Source organism: Theropithecus gelada, chromosome 18 (genome assembly GCF_003255815.1).
Source record: "Theropithecus gelada isolate Dixy chromosome 18, Tgel_1.0, whole genome shotgun sequence".
Classification (NCBI taxonomy): Eukaryota; Metazoa; Chordata; class Mammalia; order Primates; family Cercopithecidae; genus Theropithecus; species Theropithecus gelada.
The window spans coordinates 31,479,875-31,492,861 of NC_037686.1; the positions used below are offsets into that span (position 1 = coordinate 31,479,875).

The following is a 12,987-nucleotide window of genomic DNA, read 5'->3' on the forward strand; positions in this document are numbered from 1 at the left end:
GTTTCTCTTCCCTGCCATGTGATGCGCATTGAAGCTTTCTCAATTTCCTTCCTCTCCTTAGATACAGGAAATTTTCCTTGGCTCACACATACCCCCTACACACACATGCACATACACACTAACACACGCATACACACACATCTAAATATTGAGAGGCACAGCATTATGCTGAAAGTTTTAGCAAGAAAACCCAAATCATATGGGGGTGGAGGAAAGAAAACAGAAGCGGTGGGTACAGTCAAGTGCTAACCTATTAACCTCCTAAGTCCGATCACTTCATTGCCTTTGAAATAAGGTAGAAGGCATGTGTAGGTGGAGGTAACTTCTTCCAAGAACTAGAAATTTCTTCGATGTGGGTATTTCATAAGAACTTGAAGGATCTAGTGTATATTACCTCGTTATATTTCCCATTAAAAGTATGCCCAGGCTCACACCTGTAATCCCAGCACTTTGGGAGGCTGAGGTGAGTGGATCACCTAAGACCAGGAGTTTAAGATCAGCTCGGCCAACATAGCAAAACCCTGTCTCTACTGAAAATACAAAAATTAGCCAGGTGTGGTGGCATGCACCTGTATCCCCAGCTACTTGGGAGGCTAAGGCAGGAGAATCACTTGAACCACGGAGGTAAAGACTGCAGTGAGCTGAGATCATGCACCGCACTCCAGCCTGGGTGACAGAGCAAGACTCCATCTCGGAAAAAAAAAAAAAAAAAAAAAATGGACCCAGGGTTTTGTTGTTGTTGTTGTTGTTGTTGTTGTTGTTACTTAGTTTTTATTTCATAATCATAAACTTAACTCTGCAATCCAGCTAGGCATGGGAGAGAACAAGGAAAACATGGAACCCAAAGGGAACTGCAGCGAGAGCACAAAGATTCTAGGATACTGCGAGCAAATGGGGTGGAAGGGTGCTCTCCTGAGCTACAGAAGGAATGGTCTCCTGGTTAAGATAAAACACAAGTCAAACTTATTCGAGTTGTCCACAGTCAGCAATGGTGATCTTCTTGCTGGTCTTGCCATTCCTGGACCCAAAGCGCTCCATGGCCTCCACAATATTCATGCCTTCTTTCACTTTGCCAAAGACCACATGCTTGCCATCCAACCACTCAGTCTTGGCAGTGCAGATGAAAAACTGGGAACCATTTGTGTTGGGTCCAGCATTTGCCATGGACAAGATGCCAGGACCTGTATGCTTTAGGATGAAGTTCTCATCTTCAAATTTCTCCCCATAGATGGACTTGCCACCAGTGCCATTATGGCGTGTGAAGTCACCACCCTGACACATAAACCCTGGAATAATTCTGTGAAAGCAGGAACCCTTATAACAAAATCCTTTCTCTCCAGTGCTCAGAGCACGAAAATTTTCTGCTGTCTTTGGAACCTTGTCTGCAAACAGCTCGAAGGAGACACGGCCCAAGGGCTCGTCGTCGACGGCAATGTCGAAGAACACGGTAGGGTTGACCATGGCTAGTAGTATAGGACTTGCCTCGGCGGCAGCATCTGCAAAGCCAGGGTTTTTTAATCAGATGTAGAAGGCTGGCAACCAAACACTTACATTGCAATCGGCTGGAGCTAGAGATAAACTCTTAATCGTGTCAAGCCCTGAGATAGGGGGTTTTGCTTTTTAATAGCAGTTAGTATAACTAAACTAAGCAATAAATAAATTGATAATAGAAGCTAGGCATTGTCACCATAAAAAAACCTTTAGTTTTTTACTTTAGTGTAGTGTTAGCCAGCAGCAAGAAAACATACACAGTAGTCTGGCAGCAAAATATTTGGTAAAATTGCCATGTGCAATCACTTGGAAGGAAGAACCTGCCCACTGAGCTTGTGGCTCTAGGGGAAGGGGTTGGAAAGATGCAGCAGAATACTGAGTGAGTTTCTAATTGTGGCCTTTAGCGAAGTTATTACAAGAAAGAGGTGAGTTCAGGAGAGAATTGGCTGGTTTTCAAACAGACGTTGAAAGAGAAGAAACAAATAAGGGCTTTATAGGGTTAGGATAATAACAGTACATCTGGAACCTAGATTGGAAGAACTGTGGGTGTAATTACTAGTGCAATGAAAAGTCTAGAAACAGCACATATAAAACCTGCTAATATTTTAGAAAACTGTATTGTCAAAGAATTTGAAGCCTGGACTAAAATATGATTTAGGTGTTCAAATTATAAAACAACATTGGGTGTCAATCTCATTATCAGGAAGAGGGTTTCAAAAATTGCGTGGATTCTAAGGAACACTGCATGTTACTGTGGCCAAGTAGGACAATGAACTGTGAACATTTTTCGAGAGGTGTGAGCCAGGGGCCTTGCAAAACAATGCACAGGAAACGTTGCCAAAGGAGACCTAATCAAGGCACTTTTCCAACCTCCCAGGGAAAGGGTCCTGCACAAATTTCATCAGCAGAATTGTATATAAGCTAGGAACAGTGTATCTTCTACGTTTACCTTTTCTCACTGGGAGAGAGGACGGAGGGAAAGGCAAACAGAAACTGAAAGCAGTCCCAGTTCCTGAATCAGTACACAAAACGCTGCTTGCCAAATGTCTGCAGTGGACATTGGATAAGTGAGAAATACATTTTATTGGTTTAGCCATTGAGATTTGGTGGTTTCTTTGTTCCAGCAGTAAGTATTACCTTAAACATTTTTTAAAAGGATAAAATTGAGTCAAAAAGAAAATAAATGCATGTAGACAACAATATGGAGTTAGAATATGTAAGATAGGTTTATGAGACCGTGAGTTCTCCACTTATTAAATAAGTGTTAAGATATTGAAGTCCTTAGTTTAAATGCAAATGTGATGAAGTCAGCATACATTATTACTCATAGTTATTTTCAGTTGAATGAACATATCAGCTGTGCTTTTGTTACCCAGAAACTCCTTGTGGTAGATTTTGCAAAGAAAAAAATAAAAGCTGCAGTTACCTTCTTGCTTTTGTCCACGTAGCCATTGATGAGATTCTGCAACTCTCACCATCAAGAAGTATAGTCTATTTCCCCAGTTTTTCAGTCTGTGCTATTTTTGTAGATTGCTTTGATACACAGAGTCAGAAAAAGTGAAGTCGTACTTGTCTAAGCTGAGACCTAATAATCCTGGCATACTTGGCATACTTCTGTTCTTGATTTTGGAATCCGGAAATATTGATTCAGTGGGACTTCAGGAATGCTCTGGATTAATGACCGCTTAAAAAAAAAAACAGGAATATGTATTTTGTTTTCCTGTCCCTGTGTCACAATTGTATATTGAGTGTGATGGGTGAAGGGGGGATGGAAAATTTATCTTTTTTATTCATAAGTATAGAAACTAATAAAATTTGCACAATAAAACCTGCCTCTGGACCTAATGGAGATCACAAGGCCCTGAACTTCAAGTGTGATATCATTATGAAATGAAGCCTTTATGCTGTGTTGGGAGACGGTATGTTTTTCTTTAATGTGGGAGGGATATGAATAATTGTGACCAAAGGGCACAGTGTTATAAATAGATTATAAAAATGGCTACAATTATTTCTCTCCTTTTACCAACACTGCTTTGCAATGAAACTTTGAAACTTTTCCAGTCAAGAGGCATAATCTATTTTCTCACCTTTTGAATCTGAACTAATCCTGTGAGGTGTTTTGACCAAGAGAATTCAGGGGCAGTAACAGTAAGCCAGCTTGAAGGCTGGGCCAGAAGGGCCTATGGGTATGTCTGTTCTCCTTCTGTAAACACTTATGTCCTGATATAGACAAGCCCAGAGTGGCCTGCTGGGTGATGAAAGACAAGGAAACTATTCACCCCATGATTCCAGTTGGCTACCAGTCAACATCCAGGCATGTGAGGGAGGCCACATAGACCACTCAGCCCCCAGCAACCCAGCAATGAATCACATATACTAGAGTGAGTTTAGTTAAGATCAGCCAAGCCTGGTCAAGTCAACAGGCACACCCAATTTCCCATAGACTCATGAGAAATAAGTATTTGTTCTTTGAAATCACTAAATTTTGGTGTGGCTTGTTACCCAAGAACAGATAACTTATATAACATCCAGGAAAATTAAAAAAATGATAGAAATTTTTGGATATGCTGGTACAAAGTCTGAGAAAGGATAGAAAAAAAAATGCAGGATAAGGTGATGACAAGAGGGCCAGCACTGTTAGTGCAGTTAGTTTGAGGACATTGAGAAGTTAAGTGACAGTGAAAGAAAATCTACTGCACAGGCGAAAGGGGGGCAGACAAGGGAGAAAGCATATTTGAGCAGAGGAAAATAGAAGAATATCAAAGGTCTGCTCTGATGCCGTCTTTTCTGCTTTGCTAAGACCGGGCTTCATTTCTTGTGAATGATTTTTGGAGAATCCAAGTAAAGTCTCACAGCTAAAAACTATATTAATGGATTCACAAGAAAGCAACCAACAAAAACCCACTAAGAATTATGCACATCTCTGTAAAGTGGTAGGTAGGGTTAAGCACACAAAGACAACATAAAAACTCAAGTCACAAAAAAACTTTCTATCTAGTGAGAAAGCAAGAAAGATATACATTATGTTTTAAAAATAGCATTGTGTTATGATGTGATGTGTTGCTAGTTCTGAGCTACACAGAAGGAAATTGAAAGGAACACTAGAGTGTATTTGTCCAGGCACCATTACTATTCACATGTACTCTACAATATCTATGCTGACTCAGGGACATATCAAATGAAAAACCTACCCTGCTTACTGTCTGGGACATGATTTTTAATAATTATATTCTTAACTAAGTTTCATTATAATGAAATTATAAAAAAGCAAAAACAATAAAGAGGATGAATGAAGCAACGTCCAGAGGAAACCAGAAGCAAGTTGATGAGAGTCCTCTCAAAGTGGATGGATGCACAGGATGCACTTAAGTTTTCCAACAGCAATGTAAGTCAACACATGTGAAAGGTTTTCTGCTAGGGAATCTCATTAGAGACTCAGCGCCCCAGGTCTTCATGAGGGCAAGTCACTTTGCCACCTTATGCCTAATACATAGCAAAATTCCATAGTCCCAGAAGGAAAGCTGGTATTCAGCATAAACTGCATTGCTTGTTCAAACAGTTTAGACATAGTAAGGCATTTTTTTAGTTCTATAAATAGAATCCTCTCTAATACGGGTTCCCAGATGCCAGGACCAACATTGCAAAGCAGGCTTTTCTATGGATACCAATTTCAGGCCTTTTACATTAATTATTTTTTGCATACTTACTTAGGGGTATGGCTTCTACAACTCTCTTCGCTCTCTCATAAATTCTATTTTGTGTTATTGTTCTTTACTGAACCATTTTCTTCAACAATAAATGGTAAAGTCTTAGCCCTCACCTTACTTGACCAATCAGTGGAATTTGACTCAGGAGAACATTTTCTTCTTCATTATTTATGTTCTTTACTTGGATTCTAGGACTCTATACTCTCTTAGTTTTTCTCTTATTTCCCTAGTTGCTCCTTCTCAATCTCTTTTCTGTTCCCTGATCCCTTGTTTTGTAGTGTCTCAGGACCCGGTCCTTAATGCTCTTCTATTCTCAAACCACATTGATTTCTTTGATGATAACATTCTGGTTCGCAGTTTTAAAGCCTCATAGGTGCTAATTCCGAAGTTTGCTGTTCCCATTCATGTCACTCCCAATGTGCATCACTAAATGATAATTCTGCATCTCTACTTGGAAGTCTCATAGACAGATCAGACTCAACAAGTCTGAAATGAACTCCTGGACTTCTCCTAAAGCCTGATTCATTTTTAAGTCTTTTTTTTTTTTTTTTTTTTACAATTATTCATGATATATTTCAATAGTTTCATAGTGCACATTTCTCAAAAGAGTTATTCTAGACTGTACTATCTTGTCAGAAGGGAAGACTCTTAGAAATATTCCAAGTCAATAGTTACAAGGCCAAAGAGTATGACAATATTTTCTCAGTAAGCATTGGACATGAGTGCAATGAAGCACAGCACTGAAATATTATGATACAACAGACATAAAAAGAATCAATTAAACTGGGGTGGGGAGTATTGCACATAGAAGAAGAGGGACTTTTCAAAAGCAACACTGGAAACTAGCAGAGAGTAGAGGGAAGGCTTCAAAGACCTATGTGAAAATTATCCTTAGCTATTTTAGATCCTCAATAGCCAAGGATATTTTGAGACATGTAAGTACTCCACATGTATGTTCCTTGCACTCTCTTAGAAAGCTGTTAGAGGATAAGCACTAATAAAAAATAGATCAAAACGAAGAAAGAAGGTGTAAGATACAGTAAATAGATACTCCCAAATGAATAAATAGCCAACAGAATTCCAGAATAACTTTCAAGTCAGAAGCCGAAAGAGAAACAACCCTTAAATGTTACAGGTATGACAAGATAGTCTATACGACATTAATGATGATGATGATGAGGATGATGATGATGATGATGACGATGAAGATAGATAGATAGATATAGATAGATACCTAGATAGATACATAGATACATAGGTAGATGATTGATAGCTAGAAAGATAGATTCATGCATATATATATAAACAAAAAGAGGAAGGAAGGAGGAAAGGAAGAAAGAAAAATGGCAATTTATGTGATGTGTTTCTGCACCTGGAAAAAGTTGTTTATAGGGACATAGTAGCTTTATAGAAAAATATGAATAAAGAGAAAATAATAAAAATGTAAAAGTCAATTAATATAATAACACCAATAGCAACAAAAAGTTACTCTAAAAATTATGATAAAATACTTGGCCAATAAACATACAATATTTGCACAATTTTAATTAAACCTTGTCTATTTTTGTCATGATTTTTTGAATTGGGGTAATTTATTTTATAAATTTTGTACAGTAACTAAATACTCACATTGGGAGAATGGATAAGGGCAAGTAATAGTTCTTTGAAGAGTGCTAAGGCATCCTCTGCAGTAAGAATAGACAATAGATATAGTGTTTGAAATGTATGAATCAAGACGTATCAGCATACATTATCATGTAAGGAATAGGAAAAAAATAGTAGGGAAAATAATTACAAGAAATACAGTGTGAGTTTGAGAGGAGTAGGTGTTAAACTGGTGTTTCTTCTATTTCTTTATATACTTACATGGTATTTTTTTAAAAGGTCGTTTAAAACTTTAAAATATCTTTAAAACATAATGTGTTATCATTGAATTATCTCTGACATATGGCTAAATTAAAATGCAAAAGAAGAAAGTATATAAATAATATTTTTATATTTTAGTAAATACACACACTACACATTTAGGTATACATTGAACATCTCTGAAAACATAAGCAAGAAAAGGTAAAAGAGAATATTTTGGGGACATGTTCTTGGCAAACAAGGTGAGTAGAATTATATTAATATTTCATTATGCACACATTTTTAATGTTTAAATTATTTTCCATAAAATAAGTTTTTAATTAACTTACCCTTCTATTAAAAATACCAGTGATATGGTTTGGCTTTGTGTCCCCGCCCAAATCTCATGTTGAAATATAATTCCTAATGTTGGAGGAAAAACCTGGTGGGTGGTGACTGGATTATGCAGGAGGATCTCCTCCTTGCTTTTCTCAAGAGAGTGAGTGAATTTTCTTGAAATCTGATGGTTTAAAAGTGTTTGGAACTTCCCCCTTCACTTTCTTTCTTCTGCCACCATGTGAAAACATGCTTGCTTCCCCTTCACCCTTCCACCATAATTGCAAGCTTTCTGAGACACATCACTGGTGTCTCTTCTTTTGCTTATAAAGACACCAGTAATATGGGATTAGGAGCTGATACAGTTTGGCTGTGTCTCTCTACCATATCTCATGCTGAATTGTAATTCCCAGTGTTGGGGGTGGGGCCTTGGAGGTGATTGGATCAAGGGGGCAGAGTTCTCATGAATGGGTTAGCACCAAACTCTCGGTGCTGTTCTTGTGATGGTGAATGAGTGAGTTACTATGAGATTTGGTTGTTTCAAAGTGTGTATCACCTCCCCCCTCTCTCTCAGTCCTGCTCCTGCCATATAAAATAGCTGCTGCTTCTTGGCCTTCCACCATGACTAGAAGTTCCCTGAGGTCTCCCCAGAAGCAGAAGTCACCATGCTTCCTGTATGGCCTGTGGAACTGTGAGTCAATCAAATATCTTTTCTTTATAAATTCGGCAGTGTCAGGAATTTCTTTTTTTTTGTTTTTTTTTTTTTTATTTTTTTTTTTTTTTTTTGAGATGGAGTCTCGCTCTGTCGCCCAGACTGGAGTGCAGTGGCCAGATCTCAGCTCACTGCAAGCTCCGCCTCCCGGGTTTACGCCATTCTCCTGCCTCAGCCTCCCGAGTAGCTGGGACTACAGGCGCCCGCCACCGCGCCCGGCTAGTTTTTTGTATTTTTAGTAGAGACGGGGTTTCACCGTATTAGCCAGGAAGGAATTTCTTTATGGCAGTGTGAGAAATAAGTAATACAGGATCCATCCATATGACTTCACCGAGCTGTAGTTACCTCTTTAAAGTTTCTGTCTCCAAATACAGTCCCATTCGGAGTCTAGGTTTCAGTATATGCATTTAGGTGGGGAACACAATTCAATCCACAGTGTTGTGCTTTATGTGTAATATGGGATGCATTTCAAATAGTTTGGGATTCCTATAGAAGGTGGAACTTTGCAAAAGACACACTTGTGGAAGCCAGCTCTGCAACCTAGTAACTGGAATGTGAGCCACTTTCCAAAAATCTCTTGCTTTATCTTCTTTCATTGTACTATGGAGAAAACAATTTCACAAGATAGTGGGGATTAAATTTGATCATATATATAAAGCAAATAACTGAGTTTCTAAGATTATTTTTAAAAAACCTTTATTAACTGTGGTATTACTAATATGCAGTAAAATAAAGTTTAACATTATGCCCAATTAAATACCAAAAATATAACATAATTGTTTTGCATATTTTGTGATTTTGTTATCCAATCAAAAATGGGTGTGATTTTTGTTAATACTCAGTGTTTCTTTGTTGAAGGCTGTAATTGTTGAGCCTGGGGAACCATTATTTCTCACCCTCTCGGATACAGTCAGCTGTAAGGGGCGATAGAGCAGACTCTTGCATCTCAAGATTCACTGCTGGGCCTGAAGAAAAGAAAGAACTTGATAGGAGTGGGGCATCCTCTGATAATAAAATCACCCTAGAAGAGGGGGCAGACTTTTATGCAATGTCTCTGATTTATTGAGTGTCTGTGTCTCATCTGTAAAAATATCTTACCAGGCTGTTGTGATAACCAAGTGATGCCTGTATGCAAAAATACTTTTGAGTTCTGTAAAACTTGAAAAAGTCTCTAACATACCTGTTTATTCTTCTTTCATATTTATATTAATTCTGTAAACAGTGGTCATTCACTTTTATTTTGTTCTCTTGTTTTCATTGCACAGTTATAGTTTCCTGCATATTATTCTTAAATACATCATGTGGACAGAAAACTACATTAAATATCTATGTAAATGGCACTAACAATTACAAAACTGACACCTAGAAACTGCAACACATCAAAGAAATGGAACATTTGCTAACATGCCAGACACTCCCCACCCTGTTTACATCTTTCAAATAAAAATATCTTCCGTCCTTTCTGGAGCAAACTGCTACCCTAGCTTTTGTGGTTACTATGTTTTTGTTATTCTTTATAGCTTCACCTACGATGTATGTATTCTTAAACAATGGAGTTTGGTTTTCATTCCTTTTACACTTTATAAAAATGGTACCATAGTATATGCCTGTCTCTTTTCTTTTTTTCATTTAATATCATATTTGCATTTACTTGTAAAATGGAAAGCTACACAGCAATAAAAGTGAATAAAGTAGTTATAACAATAACTTTAATTGATTCAAAAATACAGAGAAATATAAATTAAAATACAAAATATTCATTTTACTCACATCCTACTCATTCCTTGTGATAACAGTTAAGGAGTTTGCTATGTCTCCTGACAATTTTTTTGCTATTCATTTGCATATATTTAGACTTGTGAGACTACCTTTTTTTAAAAAAAAAAAAAGAAAAGAAAAGGAAAGATCATACTCCATACAATATTCTGTGACTTCTTGTTTTGCTTAAAAATGTATCTTGGAATCTTGGACCTCTTTCCCATAGAAAATGAATAAATATTCCTCACCCTTCTTAACACTTGCTGAATGGTGGTTTAGAGTAGAGTTATACCATAATTATTGATACTTTACTGATAAACGTATACATTGTTTCCATTTTTATTAGTGACAAAAATAATGCATTGGACATGCTTGCAGATACATTTTTAGGTGTGTGAATACGCATTACTGTAGTCTAAATTATTAGAAATAAAATTTTTGGAACAAAAATTATAAATATTAAAAATCTGATATTTTAATTCCAAAAACTGATGTCAAATAGCCATTTATAAAGAGCTTTACTAATGTGCTTTCCCAAAATAGTGAGTCTAGTCACTCAGTTTTTAATGGCATGGAAAAACCACATATCCTTCTATTCACTACAAATGTTTGCACCAGACCAAGCAAAGAATGAGAAATATGTGGCACTGTTTCTTTGCTATGATCATCTCTCGTCTTCCATTAGACACCAACAAGTCATCATGTTGCTTTACAGTCACTCATGTTATGTTTACATATAAATCATGTTACAAGACTAGATTAGAAATGGGAATTCCATTTAAGACTTATCTCTTGATATATATTTATTGAATGAAGAAGAACAAATGAACAGGTGAGCCCCAAATTGTGCCAGGTACCATGCAGATTACAGGAAGCTAGGCAACAGTTCTTGTTTTCTGTTTAATCATTTATAAAATGAACAGTTCTGAAGAGAATTCGTGTCAAAAGTCCCTCCAGCCTGCTGCAGTGGGCTCATGCCTGTAATCCTAGCACTTTGGGAGGCCAAGGCAGGAGGATCAATTGAGGCCAGGAATTTGATATCAGCCTGCGCAACATAGCAAGACCCTGTTACTACAAAAGATGAAAAAATACAAGTTGGCCAGGCACTGTGGTATATGCTTGTAGTCCTACCTACTTGGGAAGCTGGAGTGGGAGGACTGCTTCAATTCAGGAGTTCAAGGTTGCACAGTGGCACAGTGCGCTGTGAGCACACCACTGCACTCTACTCTGGGTTACAGAATGAGTTCCTATAGCCAAAAAAAAAAAAAAAAAGAGAGAAAGAGAGAAAAGGTGCCTACAACTAAAGAATTTTTTATTGGGGGGGGATCTTTTGTTTCTATTTATTTATTTATTTATTTTTTTTTTTGAGATGGAGTCTCGCTCTGTCGCCCAGACTGGAGTGCTGGTTCACTGCAAGCTCCGGCTCCCGGGTTCACGCCATTCGCCTGCCTCACCGCCCGGCCAGATCTGTGCTTTCTTTGCCAACCTCTAACTTAGTGGAACATTGTAAAAAGTTATCCATTGGCCGGGCGCGGTGACTCACGCCTGTAATCCCAGCACTTTGAGAGGCTGAGGCGGGCGGATCATGAGGTCAGAGATCCAGACGATCCTGGCTAACACCGTGAAATCCCTTCTCTGGCAGGAGAGGGCGTGAACCCAGGAGGCGGAGCTTGCAGTGAGCCAAGATCCTGCCACTGCGCTCCAGCCTGGGCGACAGAGCAAGACTCCCTCTCAAATAAATAAATAAATATATAAATAAGATTAACATTTATTTTAATCAGTAGATTTTGAGTAAAGCAGATTACCCTCCATACCACGGGTGGACTTCATTCAATTAGCTGAAGATCTTCAGAGAAAACAAACTAAGGTCTCCCGAAGAAGAAGAAATTTGGCCTCCAGACTGCTTTTGGCCTGAAGCTGCATTATCTACTCTTCCTTGAATCTCCAAACTGCTGGCCTGCCATAAAAATTTGGTGCTTCCCAGCCCCCACAATCATGTGAGCCAATTCCTTAAAATAGTGCACACTTGCCTGCTCTGTCTCTCTGTGTCATATATGAGAGAGAGAGAATGAGATGACAAACAGGATATATGTTGTTTCTCTAGAAAACCATGACTAATGCAATAAGTAAAAGGATATGACAAAATACTGTGAGGGCCGATGACTGTTCTGTTCTATGGCAGGCCAGGAAGGTGAGCTATCAGGTTAGTGCTGAATGGTCAGAGAAATAAACCCTAGAAATATGAAATCCATGATGCATATTTGAGTTGTCAAGGCTTTTAGCCCACAGGATCCATTTTGATTTTGACATTATCTGGGTATGTGTAGGTCAGATTCTTTTGTATCATGTGGTCATATACAAGTTTTCCTTAGGTGGGCTAATTAATATTATCTTCCTGAAGTTCAAGACCACCCTCACAGAGTCTCTGACATAAAAAATTATTTCTTCTAGAACATTTCTGAAACATTTGTGTCCTCAGTTAGAAAACAAACTGCCTGAATGTAAGAATCTCATATTACCTCTGTTTCCTGACCTTTTTCTCTTATGGTGTCCAACACAAAGCTGGCTGCATGTAGAGTAGGAACTTAATGAATACAAACATTAAATACTATCTGAAAATTGTACAGAGAATGCACAGTTAGGAGACTAACCTCCACATCTTCAGATGGCAGTGGTGCTGTGTTCCGAGTGGTCCCTCTAGTGAGTGTTCAACAGTGGGTGCTGGTAGGACCAGTAGGAAACATCAGTGACTCTTTCTCAGTAACCTCACAGGGTTATGGACTATTCAGGAGAAGGAATGCCATCAAAGACCAAAAAGACTCCCTCTTTGCAGGAAGGGAACTTTGTTGATTTTTTTTCCAACAGGAACATGCTGCCTTAGTTTTGAACTGAAAAATAAGGGCTAATAATAATATTCCTATGGGTTTGATTTTTTTATATGACATGAGAAACGGCAATAAATGGATTCCTGATGCTTATGAATGGACATACATATACCTTCACTGAGGTTAAAAAAAATGACCCAATACAAAACAAAAAAGTCAGTAGAGGTACCCATACATAGTCAAGTGGAAGACAGATATTTTAATCTAATAATTGACTTCTTCATGAATCAAATACTTCTTAGTAATTTCAAAA

General features: G+C 38.0%; 1 long non-coding RNA gene and 1 pseudogene across 2 annotated transcripts in view; both read right to left on the bottom strand.

Annotated features, from left to right (window-relative positions):
• LOC112611689 overlaps window positions 1-12,987 on the bottom strand; it is a 568,873-nt gene that overhangs the window by 247,414 nt on the left and 308,472 nt on the right. The window lies entirely within an intron of this gene.
• Window positions 721-1,497, bottom strand: LOC112611396 (annotated as a pseudogene). Its single transcript, XR_003116648.1, has one exon. The product of XR_003116648.1 is annotated as a peptidyl-prolyl cis-trans isomerase A pseudogene (transcript).